Consider the following 16,589-nt stretch of genomic DNA (forward strand, 5'->3'; position numbering starts at 1 on the left):
CAGACAGGTGGTCTGTTTACATCCGAATGCCCATAGAGGACAGCAGGCCGGGCCTGCGTCTGCTCTGCATAAGCAGAGCAGACAGGGACAAGCCACCTGCCAGCTCAGCGGGGATTAGTGGTCAGACTCCCTGCTGAGCTGGTGGAGTCTACCACCGCATATGAAAGTATATTATGCTCTTATATTTGCATATAGGAAAGACCATCACTGACTCCACAGGTGGCTCCTCCCAGTCTTGTTCTGTGTTCTCATATGCTGACAGATTCCTGTTTTTTCAGACATTACTTGTTTTAAAAAATCTGGTGGGTTTGAAATGCATTATTACATACCTAGTGCCTGGGAATGAATAAAAAGTGAATAGATTAGTGGAATGATTGGGAACCCCTGGCAGATTTAACTGCTTTAGAGAAAATTGCCCTTTCTCCATGCCCTAAGGAAACTAACAGCAACACAGACAGAATTTTCTTTTTTCCTTTTTTTAGTAAGGCAAGGACATCCTATAACTGCTGTCAATATTTTATTATCCAATTCTCTGTGTAAAAGGTTGTTACCAGAACAGAGTGGGGAGTAAGAGGGAATCTCTCCAACTAAGCCATAGGATAGCAGTAAAACCTGACAGGGGTTCTAATACCGCTGCAACTAAAGCAAAACCGGATTAGAGCACATTAGGTGGTCACAAAATTTCTGGAACCAATGGATTTATGCCATCAAAAGATCAAACACTGGGAAATGAAGCTGTAAGGGCAGCACAGTATAACCCTTACCATTGCTACCATGCCTCAGTTTTGTGAGCAATAGTAGGAGCAGATCATAAAAACAAGAGGGGCTGGACATGTGTCCTGTGTCCTATAATGTACTCAAAGAAAATGATTTTACAGGTAAGACAAAAATCTTATTATCTTAATAGAAAATGACAGTACAGAGGATAAAGTATTCGGTAAGCAATGGACAGGCAAGAGAAGTCCAGCTGAGAGGTGAGCAATAGAGTAAATATAAGGCTAACATTCCCAAAAGGTTAACAGAGGTGACTTAAAAAGGACCCAGAGCTACCTGAAAGACTTTACGACTGAAGCTGGAGGCCTTAAGTTTCACATAGTAAAATGTATTTGAGTGTGAACAGAAGACCAGGTGGGAGCCTTACAAAATCGAGATCAAAAACCCAAGAAAAACAAACTGATCTGGCAGAGTGCATCTTGACAGGGAAAGGTGGCACCTTACTCTTGTGGTCATAAGCATGAATGATGAGCTGTCAAATCCAGCTAGCTTTCCAAAGTGCACAGAGCATATGGCATTTCTCAGCTTTCCTAAGGCAGGGATTGAAGATCTGACACTCTGCAGCACACAGTGGGTGTAATCTTAGGCTTGAGGGAAAGGAAAAGGACCCCCCCCCCCCCGCACACACATATACCCTTCAATGGGAAACATGCACATCTGCTGTGTGCTGGGGGGGCACATCTTCATGGATTCCCTGGTGTCAAAGAAAACTGAGTCATGCATGGAGATTACAGAAGGAGAGAGCAGCCGGGTCCCAACACTAGGCGCTATTGACTGAGGCTATGCTTTGTTCATTTCAGAGGTTTACAACCACTTTAAGACTGCCAACTCAGGATCTCACCTTGCAGAAGTGACTGATCAGAAAAGGATAGGCCACCTTTGGAGTAACTACAAAACCAGGTTGAGAACCCACAGAATAAGGGCATGTACAGGGGGAAATGATGTACACAAGGGGAATGAGAAGCAAGTTTTTCTGGTAGTTTTCAAGTAGTTTCTGGACAGAAATGCCAAGGGAGATACCTGACTCTTTATGGTACCAAAGGTCACTTGAGGTTCCAAACCAGATTGGAGAAAAGTTGGAAAACTTCCTGGAGACATATTCTTTCCATGTGCAATGGTAGACTTTGCAAGAAGTCAACTTCCTAGCTTTCAACAGGGTTGAGATGATGAAATCTGACAGGCCTCTGTCCTTCAGTACTTGGGCTTTATTAGCCAAGCCATTAAAGCCAACTGAAAAGTAGGGTGGGAAACTGGCTTCAGTACAGAAGATCCAAGCTATCTGGGAAGCTCGCAGAGCTTGTGCCAGGAGCCTGATTGGCCAGTTTGGTATAAGGAATATCACTGGAATGCCCTCTCAATCCTGTGGAGTAGATGAGGAAGATATTTTAGAGGGGCATATCATAGCTCAGGAAGAACTGATGCCACTGTATAAACTTTGGACAGCACGGTATCTATGAGTGTGCGAGATACTTCAAGCAATAAGGTTCCTGCATGAATTTTTTATAAATTCAGGCACCACCAGAACCTCTACAGGGTCTAAAGAGTCCACTGGATGCTAGCTGAGGTTTTTCCAGAGGTCACACACTACAGGGGTGCCCTGAGAGCAAAGCTGAGCAAGAACAGGGACTAGCACCTTTGCAAAGACCTGTGGTACAGTGGACAGGCCAAAGGGAAGGGCAATAAGATGGAAATGTTGCATTCCCGCAGTAAAACGCAGGTAGCGTTGATGTGATGGAAATTTGGGAACATACAAGTTTCCATCCCATAGCATCCTTGATATCAACAGTAACAAACTGAACTTTGGTCTTTTAGATAATAAGAAGCAACGACCAACCAGGCAGTTTTCAGAGAGAATTTATGTACCTGGAGGAATGGGTTGAGAACCTTTTCGGTACAGTATGGGGCAGAAGCCTACAAGCATTATATCACACAGAACAAAGGGATCAATAACCATATACTCAAAACGAATTAGGTAAGAATTAGTCCATACAGTCCATAGTAGTAAGGAATATCAAGGAGAAGGCCATAGGATGGATCCACAGGTGGATGGGGACAGCGTACACAGTAACCGGCAGCTCCTCAGCAGGAAATGGGAATTTCCTCAGACACAAAACAAACAGCAGAAAGAGGGTGCCTAGGTCAGTGTGATAGTAAAAAAGCTGAGTTAGACTTACCGGTAACTCCTTTTCTGAGAGTCTTCCAGGACAGCCCATGAGACCTTGGGCTCCTCCTACCAGGACAGGAAACACGTCACCCCCACCAGATAAAAGGGCGGTCCTCCAGGCCCATGTCAGTATTCTCAAGAACCGTAGGACCCTGCAAAACATATGCATAATACACATAACTTCAGACAATACCGGGTGCGAATCCGGCTGTCCGGGAAGACTCTCAGAAAAGGAGTTACCGGTAAGTCTAACTCAGCTTTTCTCCAAGCCTCTTCCAGGACAGCCCATGAGACGATGAGCCAGAACTTACCAGTCTAGGGAGGGACAACTGCCTGAAGGACCTTACAACCAAACGCCTGCTCCTGAGCTGATAGGAGATCCAGGCGATAATGTTTAATGAAGGTCGAGTAACTGGACCAAGTGGCAGCCCTGCAAATTTGTTCCGGTGAGGCACCAGCCCTCTCAGCCCAAGACATAGACAAGGCTCTAGTTGAGTGCGCAGTAACAAAAGGTGTAGGGACCTCCCTAATTTTGTAAGCTTCCAAGATGGCTTGCTTTATCCATCTAGCCAATGTGGCTTTAGATGCACTATTTCCCTTGTGAACTCCAGAAAAGAGGACAAACAAGGCATCAGTTTTCCTAAAGGTCTTCGTGACCTCAAGATAGACCAAGAGAATCCTTCTTACATCTAGAAAACTAAATTTTCTTTCTAAGTCGCCCTGTGGCGAACTACAAAAGGTTGGCAATACAATGTTTTGAGATCGGTGGAATGTACTTGCCACCTTGGGCAAAAAACCTGGATCGGTTCGTAACACAACTCGATCCTCAAAAATTGTGAGGAAGGGCTCCCTTATTGATAGGGCCTGCAACTCACTTACCCTACAAGCTGAGGTAACAGCTATAAGGAACACAGTTTTTAATGTAAGTAACTTAACTGACATAATTTCCAGAGGTTCAAACGGAAATTCTACCAGAGTTTGAAGTACTAGGGACAGATCCCACGTTGGACAACTTCTCACTACTACTGGTCTGGCCCTAGAGATAGATTTGAAAAATCTGGCTACAGTGGGATTTTCCAGGAGAGAAAACTGGAGGAATACACTAATAGCTGCCGCCTGTACCTTTAAGGTACTAACAGAAAGACCTTTGTCGACACCCTCTTGGAAAAATTCCAAAATAGACGGAATATCATGAGTTAATCTATCATTTTCAGATAACCATGAGTTAAACCTTTTCCAAACTTTGGAATATATGGCTCTAGTAACCGGCTTCCTGCAATTAACGAGAGTCCTGACTACTTTGTCAGAGAACCCTTGGGCGCTCAGTATCTTTTCTTCAGATACCAGGCCGTCAAGTTTAAGGAAACCACCTGAGGGTGTGATACTGGACCCTGCAATAATAGGTCTTCCCTTTTCGGAAGACTCCACGGAGGCTCTGAAACCAGAGACTGTAGCAGGGAAAACCATGGCCAAAACGGGGCAATTAGAATAAGATCTGTCTCTTCCAGCCGAAGCTTCCGGAGGACTTCTGGAATCAGTCTGATTGGCGGAAAGGCATAACATAGGCCTGGAGGCCACGGGTTTGCCAGAGCATCGATCCCCAAGGCTTGGTCTGCCGGGTTCATGGAAAAGAATATCTCCGTTTTGCGGTTGTTTTGGTTTGCGAACAAATCCGCTACGGGATAACCCCATCTCTTGGTGAGGTCTGCAAAGACTTCGGGATGAAGGGACCAGTTGTCTCGGTCTATCCTGTGACGGATGAGATAATCTGCCAGGCAGTTGTTTGTCCCCTTCAGGTGTACAGCAGAAATAGAGGCTAGATTCCCCTCTGCCCATGAAAGGATCTCCTGGGCAATGGACTGAAGCCTCCGGCTTCTCATGCCTCCCTGCTTGTTGATATACGCGACTGTCGCTATATTGTCTGACAGAATTTGGAGGTTGTGACCCCTGATCTCCATCTGAAAAGACTGGAGGGCTCTCTGGACTGCAAGCAGCTCTCTTTGATTGAATGAGGCCCTTGCCTCCTCTGGGGACCACTCTCCTTGTGCTACTGCATTGCTGAGGTGGGCCCCCCATCCCCAGGAACTCGCATCCGTGGTAATCCTTCGGGAAATGGGAAAGGACCATGGGAGAACTCCTGCTAGGTGCTGACCAGCTCTCCACCACCACAGGCTTCTTTTTATCCTGTCAGGAAGCCAGATCCTTGACTCCAGGGACCTTACGTCCCCGTCCCAGTTTCTTAAAAGAAACCTTTGTAACGGACGCTGACGGAGTCTCGCCCATGGTACTGCGGGAAAACATGAGGTCATAAGACCCACTGCCCTCGACACCTGTCTCAGAGACACCTTCGTAAAGATGCGTGGGGCTGAGGAAAGACCGAAGGGGAGGGCCTGAAATTGAAAATGTCGGGTCCCCATACCCGTCTTCACTGCCAATCTCAAAAACTTTTGGAAGGCTGGATGGATAGGGATGTGAAGATAAGCATCCCTTAAGTCCAACGTGGCCATAAAGCAGTTTGGGTATAGTAGGTTTTTGATTGTAAAAACCGTCTCCATACGGAAATGCTTGTATCTGATGGACTTGTTTAAGGTCCGGAGATTCAGGATAAGTCGAAAACTTTCCTGCCGGCTTTCTGACCACAAATACATGGGAATAGAATCCCTTGCCCTGCTCCGATCGAGGAACAGGAATCAGTACTTTTTGATCTAATAAGTCTCCGATCTGGAGACCCAGAGCCCTCGCTTTCTCCCGATCTTGTGGAGGAAATGTGACCAACAAACATTCTGGTGGTTGGTGAACAAACTCCAGCCTGTACCCGTTGGTCACTAGGTCCAGGACGAAGGGGCTCAGAGTGACTGCTGCCCACTGTGGGATGAAGGCCCTCAATCTCCCTCCCACCGGGGAACACAAGTCACTGCGGCTTGGCGGGCTGTTGAGGAGGGTTAAACAGCACTCCCCCTTTGCCTCTGCCTTTGTGCCCAGTCCAATGCTTTTTCGGACTGCTGTCCTTTTCTCTAGGACTCTGTTGCCTGCTTTGGCCACGAAAAAAATTTTCTGGCTATCTGAACTCTTGTTCTCTGGAAACGCCTTTTTCTTATCAGCAGTGCGTTCCAGTGCCTCCTGTAGACCTGGGCCAAATAAACGATCGCCAGTTAAAGGAAGGCCACAAAGGCGCAACTTGGAGGCCGAGTCCCCTGACCAGGTCTTAAGCCAAAGGCTTCTCCTGGCCGAGTTCACTAGAGCCGAAGTCCTGGCTGACATTCTTACCGACTCAGCGGAAGAATCTGCCAAAAAACCCACTGCCTGAAAAAGGAGAGGAAAAGACTTTAAAATTTGCTCTCTGGAGGTACCTGCTGACAGATGTGACAATCTGAGTCAACCAAACCTCCAGATTTCCAGCCACACAAGTGGAAGCCAGAGCTGGTTTCAGGTTTCCAACTGCTGAGTCCCAGGCTCTGTGGAGAAGGATATCCCCCCTCTTGTCCATCGGATCCTTAAGCGTACCCATATCATCGAACGCCAGGTCCGAGTTTTTTGAAACCTTTGAAAGAGGTGCGTCTAACTTGGGATTCTTATTCTATGGCTGCGCAGTGTCCTCATCAAAAGGAAACCTCCTTTTTAGGTTACTAGAGAAGAATGGTTTTCTCTCAGGATTATCCCATTCCAGTTTAATAGTATCAACCAAAGAACTATGAACTGGAAAACTCTTGATTTTCTCTTATGCAATCCTTTATACATAAGATCATGTTTGGATAACTGAACCTCTTCCTCTTTTAATTCAAGGGTAGTATAGATAGCCTTTAATAAGTCATCTACATCCTCAACAGATAACTTAAATCTTGAGCCTCGAGTGGATTCTCTATCTCTGGGCTCTGTATCTGACCCCGATTCTTCCAGAGAAGAACGGGTAGATCTGACCTCAGAGTCCTCACTCTCTGCCTGCTGCGGAGTGCTTACTGACGCCTTCAGTGAAGACGGACTCTCTGCTGGAGTCTGGAGCTTGTCAATAAGCGTTCTAAAGGAACTGAAGGTGGACGCAAGCTCATCCCTAACAGAAGTAAGCATCTTCTGGCAAGAGGCAACCGGGTCATCCTTTACTAGGCCTTCTATACAGGTGCGACAAACTGCTTTGCTCCATGAGGAGCTCAAATTGTTTGCGCAAACCGCACATTTCCTTTTAAGTGGCTGCGCTTGGGCCTTGTCCTGAGTCTTGGTCTGCAAGACAAAAGTAAATGACCCACAATGTAATTAAAGCCACCCAATCACTCCATAACACCACGTGCAGGAGGGAGGAAATGTGTCCCCTTACACCCACTACTACAGAGGGGGGAGGGGGAGGGAACACTCACAGGGATAGCAAGGTGGTGACAGAACACCCCAGGCTTACCTGTGAGGTGCTGGTGTTGGGAACTGCATCCGCTGCCTGTGCAGGTACTGCAGGAGGATCCATTCTGCACCTCTTGGTCATCCACAGCCTGGCTGCTTAACACCAAGAAACACCAGCAGCCAGCGTTCTCTGTTCGCGCCGTTTATGAAGACTGGAACCTCGTCTCCGGCGCCCGATGATGAGGTCATATGCCCCGGAAGTAACCCTCTCCAGGCACTTCCTGTGGGCCAGCTTGGAGCGCAATAGCTCCGCCCCCTCATGCTCTGCGGCTTCCTCCATTCCCTGCTCAGATCAGCCACGCTGTCGGCAGGGAAGGACAACCGAAGCTCAGCTGAGCTATAGTGCAATGCACTGCGCTAGGGGCACGACCTCACACCGGTCCTGGCCCTCTCCAGGCACTGAGGACAGGGAACAGCAGCACAGCCAACCTCCCCAGCGGTGTGCTGCTTCTGGCAGAGGAAGAGGTAAGTGATATGCCCCAGAAAATAGCCATACAAAGCCCCTGCTTATAAGGTCTATGGGAGCAGGTTCCATGAACATGTTACCCCCCGTCCGGAGGAAACACAAATAACTGACATGGGCCTGTCCTGTTTCCTGTCCTGGTAGGAGGAGCCCAAGGTCTCATGGGCTGTCCTGGAAGACGCTTGGAGAAATAAGTAATAAGGACAGGGGCAGGTCACAATGTGTTTCTGAGGCACCGCCTCCTTCAGGCAAACCCGCCCCCTCTAAAGGGAAAAAAAAAAAATTATACTGTCTGCCCCCCCCCCCCCCCCACCCCATTTTTTTTCTTCAGTTATCTATTTTATATTTGTTCTGATTTTTAAATTTAGTCTGTGTATATATCCATCGCCCTTTAGATATGCGGATAGTAGGAATTATTACCTGGTGTGTATCTTGAGGAATTTAGAATTTTCATTTTTTATAATTATAAAATACTATCACAGATGTGTTAGTATGCAGCTGTTCACTAGGATCAGATTAAATGTTTATAATTTAAGGATATTCTGTAATCATGCACATTTTCCTTTATTCTGTTTTATATACTTTTTAGCTTGTTGCCTGCTGTGCTATAGGTACATTGGTCCCGTGCTATGACAGTTATACACGTTGGAAATGGGATCACAGCTATAAAAGCCGGGCATTATTGCCCTGTTCATTGGGCGACTAGCCACGCCTAGTCTCTGCTGATTGGCTGTTTATTTGATTCCGTCCAGACTATACATTTTTTCCCTATAGAGGGGGTGGGTTTGCCTGAAGGAGGCGGCGCTTCAGAAACACGTTGCGACCGCCCCTGTCCTGATTTGGTCTCTTGCTAGCTTGCGAGAGCAGGTGTAAGAGCTGGAGATGTCACCGGTTATATTCCTCCACAGCAGTCTTCTCATCCCTTGTGATGGCTGGCTGCTTGATTGGTGATCCACATCCACCCCGTGTGCCGCTTCCGAGATACTTTTATGTAAGTGTATCTGAATAAAAAGTGTTACTTGTTTTTACTATCGCACTGACCCAGGCGCTCTCTTTCTTCTGTTTTTGTTTATGGGGCAGAAGCCCTCTTTCACCTGGGGGACATTTTAATGAGATACAGCTGCATTATCCATTGGTACATTATTAAATGGAGGTTAAGGAAGTAAGGCACGAGTCCATCCACATTGGCGTGGCGTTCACTGCAGAGCGGCATTCTGAACAGCTCATTTTTCTGCCTGTGGGGGAGAAATCCTAGCCAGCAGGATCTTTCGGATCTCACAAAGGAGCGCGCCCCGTGTTCCATCTACCAGTGCTCATGCTCCGAAACAGAGTTGCAACCCACCAGTGACGTCATAACGCCCGGCGCCGCATTCCAGCCCTCACCATCGGCCTGATCCAAGCCTTGGTTTCATCGCCGTGGTCCCAGAGATCCTGCTGGCTAGGATTTCTCACCCACAGGCAGAAAAATCAGCTGTTCAGAACGCAGCTCTTCAGTGAACATCACGCCAGTGTGGATGGACTCGTGCCTTACTTCCTTAGCCTCCACATAAGTGGATAATGCACCTGTATCTCACTAAAATGTTTACAGTTCTAACCTAGAGGCACCTGTGTTTCTCTTCTCATTTGCATATCTGGAGTCTGCTTTCAACTTCCCCCCTCAAAGGCTGCCAAGGTTGTTTTGGACTGCTAAAGTAATCTATACAGGTCTCCTCTCTTCATCTCTCTCACTCCACATATACTGAGTATCCACTTCAAAGACTTATTGATGGACTAATGTATTAAATCTCATACTATTTAGCAGCGCCACTACCTATTTGTTTGTCTAATCCATTTTGGAGTAGCTGATGCAGGCTCTGGATCTAGAAATGTGCAGACTGCTTCACTAAAGACTGACATAATATTGTGAACTATTGCGAGTCCCAAGTTCGAGGATAAGGTACAATTCTCCTCATTGTCTGATTGTGCAGAAGCAGCTGCAGCCTCAGGAAAATCAGAGGACGAAATGCGCAAGCTAGCATGGACAGCTAGCATGGCTGTGATACTTCCCCTGATACTGTGAACTCCGACATAATAGTGGAGAAATCCTCTCTGGACAATACTAAAGGAGAGTTTAACCCCTGAAGGGGTGAAGGGTTTAATGGGTCCCCACTCCTCCCCCAGGAAAACAAGCAGATTGAAATTTGGTCACACCAGATAGCCCCTGCCCTTGTGCCTGTGATCCACAATGTGTGTATGTGTAGGAATCCTGCTAAGGGTACTCACAGACCAGTCTACGGGGGCAGGAGGGTTTAACGGACAAAAGTGTTTGTCACTAGATTCACAGGAGACCTTGCATCTGATTAATGATGGTGGTGGTGGAGAAAAAGACATTTAAACCTAAAAGGGGAAAAAAAAAAAAAAAAAAAAAAAAACACACAGTGGGGCATCCAGGCCAAGGGAATGGCACCAAATAAAACAAAAAAAAAATGTTCACAGCTTTCAGATCCTGCCACAAACAGTCGGGGCTGGCTCCGAGTTGACCCCTTTTGGAGGATCTGAAAGGCGACCTCTATGATATAATCTAACCAATAAAACTGCACTTAGAAACTCCACAATTCATTAATGATATGAGCAGTGGGGCTCTACTGTGAGATATTAACACAGAGCAAATACAAATAAGATATCAAAAGAGCCATGCTAGTAAAACCATGATAATAAAAATAATTTTACAATATTAAATAATGCAATGATACTATAAAGTATCCATACAATTTTCTCTCTTCAAAGAATAACTGTGCAAAAAAAGTCCAGGTGCAAATAGAACAATATTTAGAATAAAGTGCAAAATGAATGTGCAAAAATGTAATCCTCTTTAGAAATGTTCAAAGATAGCCTAGTCATGTAGATAGCGAACCTCCACCATTACAACATCCCAGCCTTGACACCACCACCTCAATAAGGAATGCAGGCTTACCAAATGTATAGGACCCTTTAATGAAAGAGAAGTCAGTAGAGCATATGGCCAAACACCCTGAAGCCAGGGTTTTCCCAAAGCTCTCCTAAAGGATTCATTTGAAGACGGGAGTGTGGACTGTATTGGTCATCTCAAGAACATCCCACCGGAAACATAAGGACATAAAAAGGGAAAACTCCACATAAATGTAAAACCTTTGTTGTTTGCTTTATTAAAAAGATTAAGGTTGCACTTACATCAATGAACACCATGTAATGCTTAAAAATCTCGGCGGCCGGCTCACAGCAAGAAATGTCCCGCATTTCCGGGAACACGCAATGTCAGCAAGTCACTCCACCCTATGTGTTTTGTCACACGTGACATTGTCTGGGGCACGGGTGCCATGGCCGTGTGTGTGTGTGTGTGATATATATATATATTTATATATATATATATATATATATATATATATATATATATATATATATATATATATATATATATATATATATATATACACACACACATATATATATATATATATATATATATATATATATATATATATATATATATATATATACATACACACACATACACAGGTTGTGTAACCAAACCTCGCTCTGAGCCACAGGCTGGTCTCATTCGGAGCGGCAACCAAGCCTCAGCCCCTGTTATTACAGACCAGGAAATATCTAAAAAAAAACAGTTTATTCAGAACTCGATATGAAAGCCATTTCATTATATAATTCACTAAGAACTCGAAAAGGACACAAAGAACCCAAACTAACTAAAGTGGTGGAATAAAATTTCTATCTACATCGGTAACAGCACATAGGGCGTCCATTACACTCCACTAGCAACTAAACCTTTGCAAACCCAGAAATTGGCTTTAAACCTTCACATGGAGACACCGTATGACATGATCGTATTAAGGCGATCTAGTGGACAAAAATAAAATGCCCATTGCCAAGGTAAATATTGGTTTGTTTTAAAATTAATAAACTAGATATCAATAGAATGCCTGCTCACAAAAAAAAAAAAAAAAAAAAGAAAAAAAAAATGATCACACTCTTACATGATTCAAATATAATAAATGCATATTGAAAAATATAGAATAAAAATGGTGCATAGCTACCTACATTTACCACAATTCAAAATTCATACCCTTAGTAATAAATGAATCATACCGAAAATTACTATGAAATATCAAAAACATTAAAAAAAAACCAAACAAACACATAAAACATACATTCATCCCCCCAAAAAAGGGAGGGCCTGCTAAGAAAAATATAAAGAGGGGAGGAATAAGAGGAAAGAAAAAGGAGAAAACCATATCCTATGAAAAAAAAATTATATATATATATATATATATATATATATATATATATATATATATATATATATATATATATATATATATATATATATATATATATTATATATTATATATATATATATATTTTACATCTACATCCATGTTTAAACCATGCGGCGTAAACACACTATGGTCCTCGAGTGAGTCCTGTAGGAGAGCTTTGGGACAACCCTGGCCAGGGTGTTTGGCCATATGCTCCACTGACTTCTTTCATTGGAGAGTCCTATGAATTTGGTAAGGCTGCATTCCTTATTGATGCGATAGTGTCACGGCTGGGATGTTGCAATGGTGATGGATGTTCACTATCTACACGGCTGTCTTTAAACATTTCTGAGGAGGAAGGATTACATTTTTTGCACTTGGACTTTTATTCGTAAAGGGAGAAAATTGTATTGACACTTTATAGTATTGCTGCATTATTTAATATTGTAAAATGATTCATCATTGTTTTATTAGCGCGGTTCTTTTGAACTCTATGATACTCAGGCTCCCATAGGGGCGCAAGGCCCAGGCTTACTATAGATATCTTCTCCTGCAGACTCCCATCAGGCAGTAGGGTGGGGAGGAATTGACAGGCCCCTACCTTTAGGATTTTAACCTATACAGTGGCCATACCCCCAAAGGGGTCCTCAGCAGGGACAGGGTTCCATCAGACGGGTGCACCAAAGCAGTCCAATGCTTGATTACACATTACAGGCTGGCCTCACATTTTCCTCATTGTGGCAGGGGATCAGATACAGCCTCCAAGGGTATGCCAAGGGTCACCTGATCTAGAAAACTTCAAACTGGAGCACCAGTGGCTCTGCAGCTTCTGAAGAAACTTGCTAGAAGAAAATAATCTTGATGAAAAGAAAAGTTTGTAGCTTCTATCAGAGCAGTGAGAAGACATCCTCTTCTCCTTGGACAGTAGCAGAAAATGGGGAATGCTGGGAGTGGGAGGGGTTATAATGGAACCATGAATGCAAACAAACATGTACTGTGACATACTGAAGCAGAGCATAATCCCCCTCCCTCTTCGGAGACTGGGCCGCAGGGCAGTATTCCAACATAACGACCCCAAACACACCTACAAGACCACCACTGCCTTACTAAAGAAGCTGATGCTAAAGATGGACTGGCCCAGCATGTCTCCAGACGTAAACCCTATTGAGAATATGTGGGGCATCCTCAAACGGAAGGTGGAGGAGCCCAAGGTCTCCAACATCCACCAGCTCTGTAATGTCATCACGAAGGAGTGGAAGAGGAATCCAGTGGCATCCTGTGACGCTCTGGGGAACGCCATGCACAAGAGGGCTAAGGCAGTGCTTGAAAATAATGGTGGCCACACAAAATATTGACACTTTGGGCCCAATTTGGACGTTTTCGCTTAGGAGTGTACTCACTTTTATTGCCAGCATTTTAGGCACAAATAGCTGTGTGTTATTTTAAGGGGACAGCAAATTTGCACGGTTATACAAGCTGTACACGCATTACTTTACATTGTAGCAAAGTGTAATTTCTTTAGTGTTGTCAATATTTACAAAAATGTGAGGGGTGTACTGTAGGTAATAAATTCCACTTTTTTTCTATAAGAGCAGATTCTAGCAAGCTACCATCCCTCTATATTAAACAATCAACAGTTGTTTCTAAGCCGTTAGAAAAGAGCTGAAAATGGCTCTAGAGTATTTGTTGTGGTCTTTAAGAATCTTTAGGAGAAAATAACTTTACAGTAAGAGCAGCTAGAAGTCAGGTGTGACTTGTTTTAATGCCTCTTTAAGGGTTCTTTCACACGGGGCGGATCAGTGATGTCAGCAAGTCACTCCACTATATATATATATATATATATATATATATATATATATATATATATATATATATATATATATATATATATATATATATAAATATATAAATAAAAAGCTCCGCCGATCCCCACTGAGCAGGAAGATGACAGGTCCATCGCTGCACACTGTGCAGCGACGGACCTGTCAGAGCGCCGCTCTCCCCTATGGGGGATCAGGTGATGACGGACCGTTAGTGTCCGTCGTCACCCGATCCGATAACGGATGGAAAAGTATGGTTTTCCTCCGTTACACTTTTCGGATCGGAGCGGGTCGGATGTCAGCGGACATGTCACCGCTGACATCCGACGCTCCATAGGGATACATGTATGTCCGTTTTTCATTCAAAAACGGAAGGATGAAAAACGGACATACGGATCCCTCGTGTGAAAGAGGCCTTACTGCTTGTTCATAATTCATAAATAATTTAACCACTTATCAACCGGTCCATAGCTGAATGAAGGCTACAGGGCGGTTGCTCAACACTGGGAGGGTGTACAGTGACGTCCTCCCAGAATTCTGCTCTTGCGCGCCCCCTGGGGCGCGCACCCGAGAACATCCTTGACCGCCGGGTCCAGAGGACCCAGCGCATGACGGAACCCGGTAAATGGCCGCTAATCGCGGCCGTTTACCATGTGATCGCTCCGTCAAATGACGGAGCGATCACATGTAAACAAACTGGTGTCATCTCATGACGCCGGTTCCTCTCCTCTCTGTACCAATCGGTACAGTGTGAGCGGAGAGGAGGAGGGATCGGATGGCAGCAGCGCTACTCTGCAATACCCCGCAATACCCAGCCTCTGTATGTGGCCAGGCTGTGGGGTGTCATTTTTGGTATGTACATGCTATGTGTTAGAAATATTGTATAAATGGACAACTTTGTGTTAAAAAAAAAAAAAAAAAAAAAAAAAAAATGTTTTAACCACTCCCCATCATACGATGTCCTTGAATTTGTGCGGGGATATCTGAATGATGGGTGCAGCTACAGGCATCATTCAGATATCAGCTTTTTCAGCCAGCGATTCCCTACACCATAAGAATTATCATAGCGGCTGTTCCACTGCTTGATCGTTCTTACGGGAGGCGAGAGGGGACACCCCCCCCCCCCTCCCGCCGGTGCTTCTACCGACTCACCGCTACTATCGAAGCCAGGATCTTTTTTTTTTTTTTTTAATTTCAGGCTTCCCAGCCTAGAGGTGAGATGTGGGGTCTTATTGACTCCATATCTCATGGTAAAGAGGACCTGTCATGCCATATTCCTATTTTAAGAGATGTTTACATTCCTTGTAATAGGAATAAAAGTTTTTGGGGGGAAAAAAGCGTCAAACTAAAATAAAGTAAAATGAACAATTAAAAAAAATAAATAACATTTTTTTTTTAAAAGCGCCCCTGTCCCTGTGTGCTCGCATGCAGAAGCGAACGCATACGCAAGTCCCGCCCACATATGAAAACGGTGTTCAAACCACACATGTGAGGTATCGCTGCAATCGGTAGAGCGAGGGCAATAATTTTGGCCCTAGACCTCCTCTGTAACTCAAAACATGTAACCAGTAAAAATGTTTAAAGCGTGGCCTATGGGGATTTTTAAGTAGCGAAGTTTGGCGCCATTCCACAAGCGTGTGCAATTTTGAAAAGGTGACATGTTGGGTATCTATTTACTTGGCGTAACTTCATCATTCACATTATGCAAAAACATTGGGCTAACTTTACTGTTTTGTTTTTTTTAAAGCACAAAACTTTTTTTTTTCCAGAAAAAACGCGTTCGAAAAATTGCGGCGCAAATACCATGCGAGATAAAAAGTTGCAATGACCGCCATTGTATTCTCTAGGGTCTTTGCTAAAAAAAAAAAAAAATAATGTTTTGGGGTTCTATGTAATTTTCTAGCAAATAATTGATGATTTTTACATGTAGGAGAGAAATGTCAGAATTGGCCTGGGTGCTCCAGAACCCCTGAAGGTGCTCCCTGCATGTTGGGTCTCTGTATGTGGCCACGCTGTGTAAAAGTCTCACACATGTGGTATCGCCATACTCGGGAGTAATAGCAGAATGTGTTTTATGGTGTAATTTGTGGTATGCATATGCTGTGTGTGAGAAATAACCTGCTAATATGACAATTTTGTGAAGGAAAAAAAAAAAAAAAAACTTGATTTTGCAAAGAATTGTGGGAAAAAAATGACAACTTCAAAAAACTCACCATGCATCTTTCTAAATACCTTGGAATGTCTTCTTTCCAAAAAGGGGTCATTTGGGGGGTACTTGTACTTTCCTGGCATGTTAGGGTCTCAAGAAATTAGATAGGCTGTCAGTACTTCAGGTGTGATCAATTTTCAGATATTGGCACCATAGCTTTTGGACTCTAACTTTCACAAAGACCAAATAATATCCACCGATTTGGGTTATTTTTACCAAAGATATGTAGTGGTATAAATTTTGGCCAAAATATATGAAAAAAAATTACTAATTTACAGAATTTTATAACAGAAACAAAGAAAAATGCATGTTTTTACAAATTTTTCGGAATTTTTTTTTTATTTTAGAGCTCAAAAAATAAAGAACCCAGCGGTGATTAAATACCAATACCACCAAAAGAAAGCTCTATTTGTGTGAAAAAAGGACAAAAATTTTATACAGTGTTGCATGACTGAGTAATTGTCATTCAAAATGTGAGAGC

General features: G+C 44.0%; 1 protein-coding gene across 1 annotated transcript in view; it reads right to left on the minus strand.

The window, feature by feature from the left end:
- The window catches only part of LOC141103824 (guanine nucleotide-binding protein subunit alpha-11), a 147,187-nt gene that overhangs the window by 11,873 nt on the left and 118,725 nt on the right, over nucleotides 1-16,589 (minus strand). The gene's annotated exons all lie outside the window — the stretch shown is intronic.

This window comes from Aquarana catesbeiana, linkage group LG01 (assembly GCF_042186555.1).
Source record: "Aquarana catesbeiana isolate 2022-GZ linkage group LG01, ASM4218655v1, whole genome shotgun sequence".
NCBI classification, from domain to species: Eukaryota; Metazoa; Chordata; class Amphibia; order Anura; family Ranidae; genus Aquarana; species Aquarana catesbeiana.